This window comes from Corvus kubaryi, unplaced genomic scaffold, assembly GCF_017639235.1.
Source record: "Corvus kubaryi isolate FWS band 111438036 unplaced genomic scaffold, C.kubaryi_AGA036_p1.0 68, whole genome shotgun sequence".
Taxonomy (NCBI): Eukaryota; Metazoa; Chordata; class Aves; order Passeriformes; family Corvidae; genus Corvus; species Corvus kubaryi.
This window is the reverse complement of record NW_024582056.1, coordinates 19,141,554-19,157,378: the sequence shown is the minus strand read 5'-3', so window position 1 is coordinate 19,157,378 and position 15,825 is coordinate 19,141,554. Positions and strand designations below refer to the sequence as shown.

The 15,825-nt window shown below is 40.6% G+C and overlaps 1 long non-coding RNA gene across 2 annotated transcripts; it reads left to right on the top strand.

The window, feature by feature from the left end:
* The first annotated feature begins 71 nt into the window (after positions 1-71).
* Positions 72-15,430, top strand: LOC121674501. 2 transcript variants are annotated; one of them, XR_006019647.1, is made up of 4 exons: positions 72-294; positions 1,802-1,888; positions 10,471-10,515; positions 10,860-15,430. It is a non-coding gene; the product is annotated as an uncharacterized LOC121674501 (long non-coding RNA). The 2 variants fall into 2 exon arrangements; XR_006019648.1 differs by lacking the exons at positions 10,471-10,515; positions 10,860-15,430 and adding an exon at positions 2,315-4,438.
* Positions 15,431-15,825: the final 395 nt, after the last annotated feature.

Genomic DNA, 15,825 nt, shown 5'->3' with positions numbered 1-15,825 from the left:
AGGAAGGGAGGAAGGGAGGAAGGGAGGAAGGGAGGAAGGGAGGAAGGAAGGAAGGAAGGGAGGGAGGAAATTTTAAAAAATCTCACTCTATTTTTGCAGATTTAATTCACAGTAATAGCAGCCTTTAGACCTCTGCGCAAATGAATGGTTTGGCTTGTCTAAATAAACACAAGCGTGGAATCAGGGATACCTGATCGATTCCCTAAATGTGAAGATGTACACATCTTCAGTGTATACAGGCAGTACAGGAAGGAATCCAAGCCCGAGCAGCTGCAGCATTGGATTGCACTCAAGGTAGCAGCTAGTAAGGTGTTTACAAAGATTATTTTATTCAGAGAGAGAGTGTGTGCTTTAAAAATGAAAAATACAATCTTTTTTAAAAAAGTAAACTAAGAGAAATTGACTTTCCCCCCCAGATATTCTGGTGGTGACTTTTTGTTAATCCTTTATCAGTTTACTTCAGGTGCAACTTACATTTATTTGTGATAGCAAGGTGAATTCACAGGTGTTCTCTTCCTTTGCACTTTTGCAAATGAATTGTTAGAGCTATGCACACCGGCCTATATGAACAAGCACTAAAATCTATAGAATGAATCATCTGCCTCTCTGTTTCCCTCTCTGTCCATCTATCTACCTATCTATGAATATTTTATGTGTCTGAACTTAATTAACAAAATAATTTCCATTTTGTCTCAAAAATGATCAACAGCAATTATGTGGGTTTTTTAAGGTTTATAATTTTATGTCACCAGACTGTTGCTTGGGGGCAGAGGCACAATTGCCATGCCAGCTGCAGTTGTATTTATTTGGTTTTTTTCTGTCTTGTTCCTGTAGGGCTGCATTATGCAGTTTTTAATTAGTTTGTGTTTGTATTTCACCCGTCCCAAATCAATGCCATCCTGGAGCAATGCAATGTAAATTCCTGCAGTACAGGTGTAGCTGCTAGCTCTGGAACACTAGGAAACTCGTGTCTTACAAATGAAAGCAGTGAATGCCATTCAGCCAAACTGTCAGCTTTAAACAGCCAAGAGGAAGGAGATCAAAGCAGAGAGCAGGAACTTCTACTCTCCAGATTAGTCTTTATGGTTTGAACGCCTAATGCTATTAAAGGGAACCAGGACATATAGCACATCGTTGGCTACAAAGTTACTTCTAATTTTGCTAAAGTCCTGCCTTATTTTGGCCAATGTAAAGCTTCAGAGCATTTCAAGATGCACTGTTTCCTTTGAGGCCTAGTAGCTACTCATCGGAAATTATGCAGAACTAATACCTTCAGAGACACATTTCTGTTTGTGCACATATTTATATAACTTATCGCCTTTTGAAAGATAATTTTGATTTCCTCCCAGGTTCCACAAAGTCTTTTAATAGAACTTGCAGCAATAAAACCTGAAATTTTAGTATCTCCAGACATGAAAAGTCCCTTTATATTGTGTTTGGTGTCTCTTCTTTCTTGAAATGACCTCTGTACGGTGGTGTATAAATCTATTATTCCAGTCACTGGGGAATTCTTTTAAAGCTTGCTTTTTTTTTTTTTTTTTGGTCAGGAATAAGAGATCGTTCATCTTTAACTAGGCCACATAGAAATTATGATTCAACAGCAGTGTATATTTAATTAGAGTAATCTCACTTGAATTTAATTACCTAATGAATTATTTGTTTAAAAGGTAAAAAGGCTTGTTTGCCAAGTACAGTGCAACCCACTGATAAGAACTTCCGTTATAAGAACATTAATATTAAAAAAAAAAAACAAAAAACCAACATTTTATGGTTTTATATTTTAACTCTTTGGTTCTGCCAGCCGTCGATGGGTACACTGAGCCCGCTGCGATCCGGGCTCCCTTCGACTCCCGGCAGGGACTTCCCCAGCCCGCCGCCGCCGATTCGCGTAAGTAACGCGCCTCCCCGCGCCGCGCAGGCGGGGATGGGGGCGGGCGGTAGGGGCGACGGAGAGACGGGACACGGACGTCTTTGTCGGGTGACTTTCGAGGCGAGAAGCCGGCGCCGGCGCCACTCGGCAAGGGACGGTGAGGCTGCCCTGTTGCCGTGGGTGGAGGGGCTGCGCGGTGCTCCGCGCCCTGCGCATCCCCGGGCAGCCGCCGGCATGGGAGGTGCTCCCCAGGGCTGCTGTCCCTTCCCCTCAGCGTCAGGTCTGGAAGAGGTCCTGGCCAGGAACAGGAAGGTGTCAGTGGGGAGTGACAACCTACAAAACAGTCGTCATTTATATTTTATCAGTTTTTTCTTTCTCCATTTCCCCCTAGTCTTATGGTCAGTGCAACTAATCATAGTTCTTTGATAATTTATGCTTCTTCAGCCATGGCAACAAAAACTGGCCAGCCTCTGCCCTTGACCTAACTCCTCAGCTCCCAAGTTTTCCAGCTACTGCATTGTTTGTTTCCAAAATACAATGCATACAGTGCTGAACTGCAACACTTGTCAGAAGATTCGTCTGAAAGCACCACAACCCGGGGATTAGCGGACTCAGAAAAAAAAATGAAAAAGAGGAAAAAAAATTTTTTTTACTTATGCAGTACTGGGAAGCTCTCTTGATGTATTCTACTTACCTGATGCAGAGAAACTAGGTCAAAAAATATTTTGGTTGGTTTGTTTGCTTCTGCGCTGGGAATCATCTCCATGCTTTGACAGTCGGTGCTCTCGAAGGTGTCACTGGGCGGCTACGTGTCGCTTGGACCGAGAACTTTCGGTCTGTCCTTCCCCCTTCCCCGAACACAAGAAGGCCATCGGCAAGGCCTGAACCGGAGTGCGAGGAGCAGCGAGGGGTCGGACCGGCCTCTCCTTCCCTTGCTGCCCAGCAGCGATGCTCTGGCACCATGCAGGAAGCTGGATCTCTGTTAGATTAGAGAGCGGACGTTAAAAGATATCTCTGGAGGTGGGGAAAGTGGCCTGGGGATACCGAACATGAAGGAGATATTTCACTCTTACCTTCGGTAGGTAAGAACCTACCAAGCATTTCTACTTAAGAAACACGAGCAAGAGAGATAGGTGAGTGTGTCTATACTCAAACCATGGGCAGGGAGAGTAAAAGTAGGTGCAAGCTTAAAACTAAGCTTGAGCAATGTTGAGGCATCATTTTGAGACACAGAAGGGCTTGGTAGTCCCCAATGGGTGGCACTGAAGCTTCCACTCGTGCAGTCCTGCAGCGAAGGACCGCACCACTCATCAGCCCGCGTGCGCCAGACGTACCTCACACGCAGGGGCAGAACTGCAGAAGTACCCACGGACCAAAACATCAAACCTGGCTGTTGGGCAGGGAATTCTCTCCAGGTCCCTCTTCGCCCAGCGTGACCAGGTAGGAGGCAACCCGCCGGTGGCCGGGCGGAGGTGGCGAGAGTGGCGAGCCGCCGGCGGCCCTGCGCGGCTCCGGCGCACCTCGGGCCCCGCAGCGCCCTCGCCCCGCTCCTGCGCCCTTTTTGTCGCCGCCGTCTAAAACGAAGATGTTTTCCAGAGCTGTCTGCCCTGCTGCAGGCATGCCTTCTTAAACTCTCAGTCAGCCGCCGAGCAGCTTGAGCAGTCCGAAACTTACTCCCCAGCGGTTCAGGGAAGAGAGGAAGGCCCCTCTCGGGCTGGGGGCGGCAAGGCGCGGTGGTCTGGAGATGTGCTGGACATCAGGCGGGAAAGGACTGGTGAGAACGAGCCTCCGTCCTTGCCGTTCCCTGTCTTCTTCATTTAAGGGCAGAGATCCTAATTTTTTTCAAGAGTTTTGGAGGTCTGGAGAAGTGAAGCAGTTGTATGTACGGGTTGCACTAGCTGCTGGCGCTGTGGCAGCAGTGGGGCTTACCAGCTCACCAGCACCTCGACTCCTATTTCATGGCGCCAGAAATGATTGAGTCCGATGACTGTTTTGCACTTTCAGGTAAATATGCCAAGTCCTGAACCCAGGAGTAGCCTCGGGTCTGTTACAGACAAAATGGATATTGGCTTCAGAAAACCTTGAACCTCATGATTATATTAAAAATGTCTAATATATTCAAAGCTCAGATCGTGGTCATTTTCAGATCTTAGAGCAAAATTATCACAACATTTCACCGTTTATAGTCACATAAATATGTTGGTCTCCTCTACTGTGCGTCATTTGCACACACTGTTATTAGAATCAACTGGCACCCTCACTGAAATGTTTATAATGACTTCAAGGTATTATGGGAGTTATAGATCTGCCAGCCTGGCACTTTAATTCTTGAGGGCCCATGCTTTTCTTAAAGTTACAAGTGCAGTTGCCACAGAACATCTACATAATGTAGTTATTCCACTAATTTTTATAACAAAATACAGATGTTATAAAATCATATTTGTCTGTGTGTTTTTATTCTTACTCCCTTTGGAGCATCTATGTATTTTCACTATATTTTTACTGATAAACTACAGCTGTATAATTTCAATCATGTCATTATGGTAGGACAAACTATTAAATAAATCTTAGAGTAGAACTTATTGAATTAAAATTCCTCACCAAAGCTTCTTAGATTCTTTTTAATATTCTATAAACAGTGTAATTTACAATGTCATTCTATCACTTCTATAGCTTTCTTCTTACACTGCAGCATTAGTAGCAGTTGGTGTATTTTCGGTCTTTGGTTTCTTTTTCCTTAGATGTATAGTCACTCTTTTTGCTAGTATAATTGATTTATGTATCCACTGATGTGTGCTGCATTTTAATGATGACTCTTTGTTTTATCCAATAATACTTTTCAATAAGATTGTTTGAATTGCATTTTAAGGACAGGTGTAAACTGATGCTTAGGTTTTTAATGCCCAGTGTTGACCCAGGCAAGGTTTTTGCCTGGGAACAGATTTGGACTCAAATAAGAATGTACACTTTTATGCATTTTTACACTTACATACCTTTCTGACTTTACTTTAGGCTTACTAAAATGTAATTACCTTTACCCTTTTTCTTCTTTCCTCTACATTAATATGCTATATTTTATGAGGCCCATATCTTCTGTATTTTTTCTTTCTAACAAGTCCAGACTATATTTGAATGGCAGGACAGTTTGAGCTTGACCTGTATCAGACAGCACTGGTCCGTTGAAAGCATTGCAACAGGGTACTGGTGAGACCAGAAATAAAGTGGTTTTAATAAAATAATAGTAATGGAATGAAAATACGTCCATTAAGCACTTTATTATAAGAAAGTCCTTCATATGTGGTTCTTAAACAGTTATTGACTAGAGGGACAATAATATGACTTTTTTAAACAACAAAGTTAATCATGTCCTCCATTGAATTATTGGTCTAGATGCTGTAAGAAACAGAAAACTAAAAAAAGTTTGTTTTTTAGTGTTGGGACCTTGTGATAGTTAAATCACCGTGGCAATGTGTAGAACTTGGTATGCAATCATGAGCTGCATCATTGTATTCTACAAATTAGCACTGAGTTTATTTTATTGATTCACTGCAGGTTTTTCTCCTCAAAGCTGCTGTTCCCCATCCCATATGTTTCATTTTACTTATGCATGGTAGTTCCCTGTCAAAGGTGGCAATTTTGGGGGTTTTTTCCTGGGCTTGAGAACACTCAAATAATAATGATAATATCACTTCCACTGTTAATTTTTCATGTATAACTAGACTGCTTCAATTTACAAGACATTTTATACAATATGTGTATTCTACTGTTTCCTCATATGTTTTGCATTGGCCACAGACAAGATAAATTTTAGAAGACTAAGCCATGATGTTCAGAGGCTTACAGACATTATTAAGAACAGTGAGGAATTATGAGCATTCATAAACACAACAGGCCCAAATTAAGACCCTCAGTTCAGCAGCTGGAAGCCTTTTGGGGTTGATTACTACACTCAAAGAGAAAACATGCAAGGAACTACTTGTTCCATATACTCTGCAGCCTCAAGTTAAAGAGACTACAATGGTGTAAAATATCAGTTAGCTTGGGTGTAGATAGTGGAACCTTAACTGAAGTTTATTTATCGTGTTTGACTGTGTCCATAAGTTCAGATATTTAACACCTGGATGCTTTTTTAATGTCACAGGATACTCAGAGTCAGATACAAACCAATTCTAATCCAAGCAGATGTTTTGAAGGCCAGGAAAGTAAAAGGCTGTGTCCCACAGAGCTGGGCTAATAATGGACAGGGAAATGCCCATTTTCTGTTTCACCTTTTATTTATTTCCTCAGCTCTTCCATGAGGGTCAAAGAGTTAGGCAACAACACAGTCATTCAGTACTTCACAGGAGGTTTTGATCTCTCTCTCACCTTGTCTCAGGCCAACAAGCATTTGCAGTAGCTCATACTGTGCTGGCATCGCTGCTGTAATTGCACTAACCCAGAACAGTGTTGCCATAAACATTTCTGTGCTAAGCTTAATAATTCTAATGCTTCATGGAAGCAGTCTTGGTGCAGTTGCATTGATGTAGTAGATGCTGCCAGCGTAACTCACAATAATCTTGCAATCCTTACAAAGCCTGCTCTCTGCAATTTCCTTCTACTTCACATTATTTACTTGGTCTAAACTATTTGCTGTTTCATAGAGTGATAAATACCAGTTCATTTATTTAAAATAAAATAATCTCTTCAGGTATTGATTGGTGCTCTGACTAATCCTCACTTCATGAGTCCATCTTGGGGCCTGTTTGGAAGTTTCCCCATAATGCAGTGCTGCTTCATAGCTGAGCCATCTTCTGTGTTAATATAACAGATTTTCACCTGCAGAGAGGTTTGCTGTGAATTTTTTACATTGTTGCAAGTTTATATACTCCTTTAAACTATGATAAACTCTACAGGCATAGAAAGGACTTCTCTAGCAGAAGCTGGAGTACTTGATGGAGAAGAAGCAGTGGTTAAGAACCTTTGACATTTCAATTTCACTGGTTTTTGGGGGTTTTTTGGGTTTTTTTGCTTATTTATTTTTGCTGTGAGGTTTTGTGACTGAAGAACAGCCCTTGAAGTCCTGGGAACAGAACACCCAAATTATTCTCATTCAGTAGGACACATAAACAGCAAAATAACCCTTCTTGGGGGAAGAAACAACTCTGTGTTGAGAAGGCTGTTGGGCCTCCCTGTCTCCACTGAACAACAGAGCTGCTAATAATGTCAGTGTGCTGACATAAAAGTTGGATCCTACTAGTTACTTTCTCTAGGGTACGAGCCTTTCTTTCTGAACTCAGTATACTTTATTTTTCATCCTTCTTTTTTAGGTCTTCTCATCTTGCTTTCTTATCTTTGCCGATTAATTGCCACAATTTTTCTTTTGTCTCCATATTCCATGTTCCTGTTTGTCCATCTCTCCTGGCTCAGTCTTGTCAGTTCCTTGTTTGATCCCACATTAAAACCACTCTTGCTCTTTCAGTTGTTTTTATTGAAAACAGCATCCCTAAATCCTTCATGTTTATCTGTACATCATAGTTCATAAAGATTGCAGAGAAGGGGTTGAATTTCTGCAGGTTTATGTAATGCCTACTCTATCTGAGACCCTAAAGCCTAAGAAATAATAAATAAAAAAATCCATTTTCCACTGATGTGCTTATTCTGCTTAAAAATGATAAGTTCAAGCAATTAGGAACTCAGGTGACTCCTCATGTAACTACAATTGTGTGACTAATTATGTTGTCCTTTTCACTCCACTAAAACTTAACCTTGGAAGAGCATGTATGTATGCAAAATTTAACAACATTTCTGGATTTGCTTGCTTTTGCATTCCTAACAGTTGCTTGCTAATAGGAGTGTGTTTGTGGAAAAAATGGTTGCCTATGGATGCAATCTGACCTTCAGCTGGAGCTGATATCAAGTAACTTTACAGTTTGTCTTCTGACTGTTCACAGTGTTAGGAAAGAGTATTAATGTATGTGTGTTTAACTGGATTCCATGCTTCCATGCATGCAGAACTTACACAGTTTCCTCAATAGTAAGAGTGTTAATTCATACACACACACACAATTTTGAACACTTTTTTTTGGTTTTTTACCACTGTTTAGGTTTACTTGGCAGGAGTAGAAATGAGGTAATACATGTAAGAAAGACAATAAAGAATGTTTAACACCACCGAAAGGACAACTTCAGCCGGCTTGGCAAATTCACAGACACTGGGAATGCAGCCAAGGACATGGAGATGTAGATGAAGATACTGTGAGGATGGCTCTCTAGTTCAGGACCTGAGCCTGAGAAGCGCACAGAGTCCTGCTGGGGGGCAGTTTCTAGTAAGGTCCCTCTGTAGTTCATGTGGGAATCCATACTGCTTGTTACTAACCAGAAGGTAGAACAGAGTGTAATCTCAGCAGGTTTTCAGATCATACCACATTAGGTGGGAGCAGCTCTTTCCCTGGAGGGTAAGCTGTTGCTCAGAAGGACGTTGATAGGCTGGAGAAAGTCCAGCAGGAATCTCATGAGATTCAGCACAGGTGAGTGTAGAGTCCTGGCCCTGGGCTGGGAAGCCATCCTCCTTCTATCCAGTCTTGGCATCAACTGTTTGAAAGGAATCTTTTTGAAAAATGATCTGATGGCCCTGGTGGACAAGCAGAGGGGACATGAGCCAGCAGCAACCAGCATTTGCACATTTGCAGTGAAGGGAATCAACTGCATAACGAGGGGTAATAGCGTGAGTGCAGCCAGTACGAAGGAAGTAGTTATTAGTGAGTTGGGTGTCAGTCTCTTCTCCCAAGCAACAAGGGATAGGATGAGGAAATGGTCTCAGGTTGTGCCAGGGAAGGTGTAGACGGGATATTAGGAGAAATTTCTTCATTGAAGAGATTGTCAAGCACTGGTACAGGCTGCCCTGGGAAGTGATTGGGTCACTGTCCCTGGAGGTATTTTAAAGATGCATGGATGTGGTGCTTAGGGACATGGTTTAGTGGTGGACTTGGTAGTGCTAATGGCTGGACTTGATGATGTTAAGCATCTTTTCCAACCTAAATGATTCCATGTTTCTTCTTTAATTAGCACTTGTGAGACTCCACATGAAGGACTCTGTCCATTTTCAAGCTTCCCAGTGCGAAATAGGTATTGACATGCTGCAGTCAGCGTAAAAAGGCTACCATGATAATTAGAAGCCTAGAGCACATGACGAGGAGAGGCTGGATAAAGAGTGGTTGTTCAGCCAAGAACAACAGGCTAATGGCAGGTCTTATTTCTGCCTTCAGGTACTTTTTGGTAAAGTGTAATCAAGATGGAAACACTCTTCTTACAGTGGCTGGATGAGAAACAGAAGATAATGGGAAATTATACTTAGATAGCAAGAGAAAAAAGGAGGGGGGGTGGGAAATAAAATAAAAGGAAGCCATAAGAACCAGGACAGTTTATAGACCTCACCATCCTTGAAGATATTTAAAACTGAACTGGCCAAGACCTAGAGTAATCTGACATAGTTGGACTCAAGTTGAGAGGAAGGCCGAACTAGATGACCTCCAGAGATCCTATTGAACCCAAACTATTTTATGATTTTACAGCAGTTGAGCACATAGCAATGTAAAAGTGGAGTTAACATCCTTGCTTGTGTTAAAGGACTGTCTAGGACAGTCTACAAAATATGACAATAATGTATGTGGCTGTAATGTGTGAGTTGTATTGATTACAGATACACTTATTTCATAGCTTTGAACTCTTATCAGAATATACTGTGTAGCAACACTGATGCTTCTCTCTTATGGGTTTGTAGCACAGCTTTTATATAGCCATGATCACTAAGAAGATGCTGCCTGATAACAGCAAACAAACCATGATAGAAAGCTAGAGACATCTGTCAAGCACTGTGCCATCTTTATCAGTAAGCCATTTCAGGAAGGAATGGAGAGGAGCGAGAAAGGAATGAGCAAGACCTGAGAAATGGTCATCATCCAGCTGGTAGCTGACTTTCCAGCCCAGATGGTGATTTAATGGTCTGCTCCAGAGGATGTACAAGTAGAATTGCATGTAGATGTTCAGGACAGCACTGTAAGAAAGTAGAGCTGCTAGTTATTATCATGTATTATACTTCTGAGGATAATTCCTCTGAGCACACAAGCAAGGATGCTTGCTACTTGAAGACCTTTTGTCTATGGCCAGACTAACACAATTCAGCTCTCTTGGCTTGTGCTGTCCCAGGAGAGCCTCTTGGCCCATTCCAAGATTACAAAATAACAAAGACCAAAGTCAAAATGTAAAGTGCATGAGAGGAGCACGAATGGCTTGAAATGCATTTTGTAGTGTCGAAATAGAAGTATACTCTGACCTTCTTAATCCTAATTATTATTATTATTTATGAAAGAACAAGTGCTGCTAAATAAAAGATATAATTTTAATTGTAGAATTAACTGTAATTACATGTCATTATGAAATATTTCATAATTTTGTAAGTGCTTAAACTGTTGGTATTTAGTGAACATAATTTACAGTAATTCCTTTATTCTTTCTTTGTCTAACCAATAATCATCTTTGTAATAGGTAGTAGAATCGTGAACTGAACAAAACTGAACACATTAAGTGTTCACAACATTTCTATTTGTCTTTTGTTTCTGTAGGAATCCAAAACAAAGTTAATCTGATCAACGGGGATCAATAGAAAAGTGAGTGAAGATTCTTATTTCTTTGAAGCCAGGGAAGGCAATGAAATAATCCTCCTAAACAATGAAGGCCTTTAATTCAGTCTCGAACACTGAAAGGCATTGTGAAGTGGGATTTGCAGTGTTTCTGGTTTTAATTTAAACTGTACAAGCAGGTGCAGTAGTTGGAGGTGAATTACTCTTACTACATTTTTGTGATACTATAAGACAAAAATCACAGAAAAGTTCCAGACCTGACTTATAGACTGTAAGAATAAAAAAAGTCTGATAAGAAGTCTTGTTTTACCACCCACGTTCCCATCCCAAATTTTAATGTATCCATCCTCCTTTCTTTGTGGTTTCATTAGGTCCACAAGCTGAAGGACATCTCAGTACTCAGGACTCTGCACCCGTGTGAGCTGGCTACCTCTGGAATGAACACCAGCCAGTTCTTCAGCGTCTCTCTCCTTGGTGCCTTCACCTGAAAAGCTGGTAGTGGACTGAGCTGCAGAGGACCCTTCTGTGAACTTTTGGGACTGAGGAATGCTTAAGACAATATGGGATGGGTCCACCGCCCTGAGTCACAGGTTGTTGGTTCATGAGGTGGGTAACACACAGCAGCAGGGCAGGGACTTGCCAGTCAGGACTCTGTTGCACCATTTCCAGGGTCTAGAGCTGGCAAGGGGAGTCAACCGAGAGTTCAGGAGACTTGGCATCATTTGGTGACGAGGCAAGTCCAGAAATGTAAATCCAGTCTCGTGGTAGCAGCCAGGGTCCTACTCAGCCTGGCAACCACCAGACAGGCCCTGGAGTTAGGTGGCAGGTCTGAGGTCAAGCTGGGAAGTCAGTCCATGGATCAGAGCTCAGTCCAGCAGACTGCATGGCTGAGCATGGCTGTGACAGACCTGGAGACAGGCACACCTACAGCACAGCTCAGGCAGACAGTGATGGCCCCAAGTGGGGCCCCTGGTGTGTGCGTGGGCACTCATACAGGGCTGTGTACCTAAAACCTACGAGTGCTCTTGGGGCCTTGATCAGCCCATGGAACGGTGGCTGATCACTAATCAGAGAGCAGCAGTAGCAGGTGGATCTTAGCTGCAAGGTGCAGTACTGGACAGAAGAAGGGATGCGAAGAAGGGATGCAAAGAAGGTGCCTCTGGTTCATGGTGAGGCAACCAACCAGGTTGGCCAGAGGAAAGCACAATGGGCTCCCATTTTGATGAAGTTGATGGCAGTGCTTTTATGGATAGCAGGAGGATGATATTTTGACTCTCTCTATTTCTGTCTACTGCATAGGATTGTGAAAATGAAACTTGCAGTAGGCCACCTACTGTCAGTCACTGTTAACTTGTTTGAGGTAAAAGAAGTTCTTATAAATCTTGTCCTGACTTCTATCCCATCTCCTGATTCCCTTACTTCGTGTTCAACTAGAGTCTATTCAGCAAAGAAAATATTAATGTTAAATATTTATCTTCAATATTTCCAGTTCCATATATCTTACAGAAGGAAATGAGGATTGATTGCTTGTTTTCTTTGTCGTGATCTTTCACTTTTCTTTGTCTTTCCTTTTCTTGTAATGTGAGAGGAAAATCAACTTTTGAACCTTCGGTTTTTCTTGACCTTAGGCTGAACTTGCTGATTTTGTTACTCTGTGTTCCTGTTTGTAGACTCTAGGAAGGTATAAATGGGCAAAATCAGGCTTATTGTGGATTCACAACTTTAATCATGACTGCAGTCATTGTGAGGACCATTTAAAACGTATTTATTCTACAAGTTTTCTTTGGGGTTTTCTGTCTACCTGCAAGAAAAAATATTGTCCTCCAGCCCACCTACCTCCAGGAACTCAGGGACCCTCAACCATCAAAGCTGCCACAGAAGATTGGTTTCATGGCATTATGGGGAGAGGCATGATGCCAGAGTGTTGTTCTTATCTTCAAATAACATCTCCCTGAATAAGGTCCTCTTTGTTTTGGGAGCCATGGGTGTGTTTTGTATGCACCGTTCATTTATTTTTTCAGTTACATGTTCAGAGATAACACAGGTTGAACTAATTGTCTAAATAAGATTTGGAATTTAACAAATTACAGTGTTCGATAACATAATTTTCTTTGACAAAAACAACACAGGTAGTGCTCTCCTAGTCTGGCAGCTCTGGGAGTTAGAGTTGATGCAGAAGTGCAAGAATGAGATACTAAAAGCATAAGGAAATAAGAAATGTTATTTATCACTATTTCAGTGTCACCAACTTGTTATTTTTATTGTTCTTCAGAATAATGGGATTTATTGAAGCAGTTTATCCTCACATCAGGTAATACACATTATGCTTGAAGAACGAGGAGGATTCAAAATAGCAAAACATAAAAAAACACCTTAAATTTAAGAGAAATCCACAGCAAGGAGAACTACTCTTTAAAATCTACCCTATCTGGAACAAGCAGAAAACAAGTACATGTGGAAAAGAATAGTTCAGTTATTAAAACCACACAATATGAGATATTTGCATAGTTACTGCCATGCTCAAATGAAAGAAGATAATTGTGTATATGAAAGGTTTTAAACAGCTGTCTTTGAAATCAAATAAAGAATTAGATAAACATGCTGGCTGCTTTGCATCTGGGATATATACACCAACACTCAATATTAACAAATCGCTAAGTGGTTGTTGGACACCTGAAATTCTATTGATTGCTAAAGCTCAATGATGTCTCAGAGACCTGATCAAAAGAGCAGACAAGCAAACAAGTAGTTATATAGTATTGGGACTCTTAGCATATGTAAAATGCACTGTGGTAAGAGCAAACATTCTGACTAGATAAATAACCTCAGTTTGGTACGGCAGCAGCCGTAACAGGAAACTTTTCAAATGTTGATTACATAAAATTGAGGACGATACAGTGAAAAAGAGTATTGTAAATCAGACAGCAGGGAATTTCAAGGATCACAAATCCTTGCCTAATATATATTACAGCAATAAATTCTAGCATGGATTGTTTCTTTTATAACAATGGTTACCAAGAAAATAGGAATTGTGAGCTAAAATTCCAGGGCATTTAAATCATGATAATCTCTAGAAGTTTAATTGTTTTATTTTGCTTCCAGCTTGCTCAAAAGTGAACACAAGTAATCGATATAAAATGGTTTGATTGTATATATTTATATTTATTTCCTTAGATTCTATGTTAAGTCAACAAATAACATTCTTATTGTAGTTATTATGGTGACTGGAAATAGTCAACTTTATTCCTTCTCATAGATTTAGCATGACCTTATTGACATGTATCTAAAATTCCACTGAAAACTGTGGAAAGATATCAGTACAAAACTGCCTTGTGAGTCAGTCTTAGTGCTTGGTAGAGGTTGTTGATCCTTAGATCTTCTCATTATTACGAAACATTCAAAACACCCAAAACACCAACTGCCTGGAAGATAATAGTGATTTTGAAAAAAATTATTTTAAGATTAACTCCCAGAGCATTGTGCCTTGCTTTTCATCTCACTGGAGTTATTAGTCATCTCTCAGATGGCTTAGCAGGGATGGTCACCATACCATAACCCTGGGCTCTGATTGTGGGGATGTCCTTATGTTGTAATTAGAGGAAAGATATTGCCTCAGAGAAAACTGTAGTATAAACATGTACTGCTCTGGCTAGCATTAATCTATTTTGATATGAAGTGGTCTGGCATCATGGGAAGCCAAAGATTTTCTTCATGTGGTTTACAAACAAAAAGAAGAGCACTGCAAGACTACAGAAAAAACACAGCTCTAACAATGTTTATAATTTGGCCTGAGGTTGACTCCACAGTACCTGCAGGCAATCTCATGCAATGCAAAACACCACCGGTGAATTCCAGTTCTCTGTACAAGGCAACTCATAATGGATGTTGGCTAGCCATCATGTCCTTATGACTAGTTACATGTCAAAACAATGTTGTGCACAAGTTGACCTTGGATCCCATGTATTTCTGGCCAAGTTTTCCCAGAAGAAAAATTCTGATGTTGCACTTAGCATGTTCCCATCCTTTAAAAACAATCCAAAAAGGCAGGCTAGATGAAAAAAAGTCGTCTCTGTTCTTGCAATTTAAATTTCACCATTCCCAAAGTATTCAAGATGTCCTGTCCAAAACCAGGACTTCAATTCTATATCCAACTATAAGAGATGCTGGGTGGTAAAGCGTTTCTGCAATTACGATGTTTTAGGACCAGTCTGTGACTATTCTGTTTAAAGGGAAAGGGGAGTCTACAGCTACGCAGTGCCATCTGATGCCACTGACAATGTGACATTGATTATATATAGACAATGATCCTGAGTCGTTGTGCAGTTCTTCAAGAAAGTGTAAGTGAAGATCTGAGCCCATTATTTATTTACCTAGGATGCTACCACAAAAAATTTCAATTATATATCTTTAGGGCTTCACAGCTAAAGTGGAGCTACTCCTGAAGTAAGATGGAAACATTGGTAGTCATCTAATTCCTCTGGAGTGATGCAAGAAGGAAGTACAATTTCTGTGGCTCATAGGATTGCTTAATACAGGACTGGTTGTACTGGGATATGCTGCTGAGCTGTGGTGTACCAGGTAATCTCACAAGACCCATAGTTATGACTTTCAATACATCTTCTGTTTAAATAATGGCAACATTGCCTGATACTAAGGGCACATAAAAACCTAATTTATTTTATTTTCCTTTTATATGATTGGAACTAATGAAAGCGTCAGGAGGTGAGCAATTTCTTTGCAGAGAGTTTGTTGTTTAGTTCCATTACATCAATAAGAAATGAGGTATTAAAATATATTAAAAGATAAATATGACAATTTTCCCCTGTTTTTCCAGTATGATTTGCCTTCACTGTGTCTGTCATTCACACAGAAAATCTTCATGGTATAGATGGTGATTTTTTTTTGTATTGTCAGTATCTAAAAAATAATAAGGTATGATGTCTTGGGGTGACTTTATAGACATAGAGATTAGATTAATATGAAATTTTAAATATTGTATTTAGGATGGTGAAACTCTACTGCATGACCTACAATAAATTACTTATTTATATTTCACTTACCTATTACAATCCCAGGAATACATTTCCAACAGTTCTTGTATTTTTCTATCAAACACTTGATATCAGGACCTTGACAAAAGAAAATTAAGCATTATGCTGCCGGGCAGTCTCTTCATTTCACAAACAAAGGAATTATATTTTTAATGAGTCCTCAAGTGAACTTGTGATACTGAATTGTGCTGGTTACTCTTGAATCCTGTGTTTTCACCAAGGAATTATGGAGGAAAATGGAAGGACATTCTCCTCAAAACCCACCCCTCTGATCCACTGTCTGGGT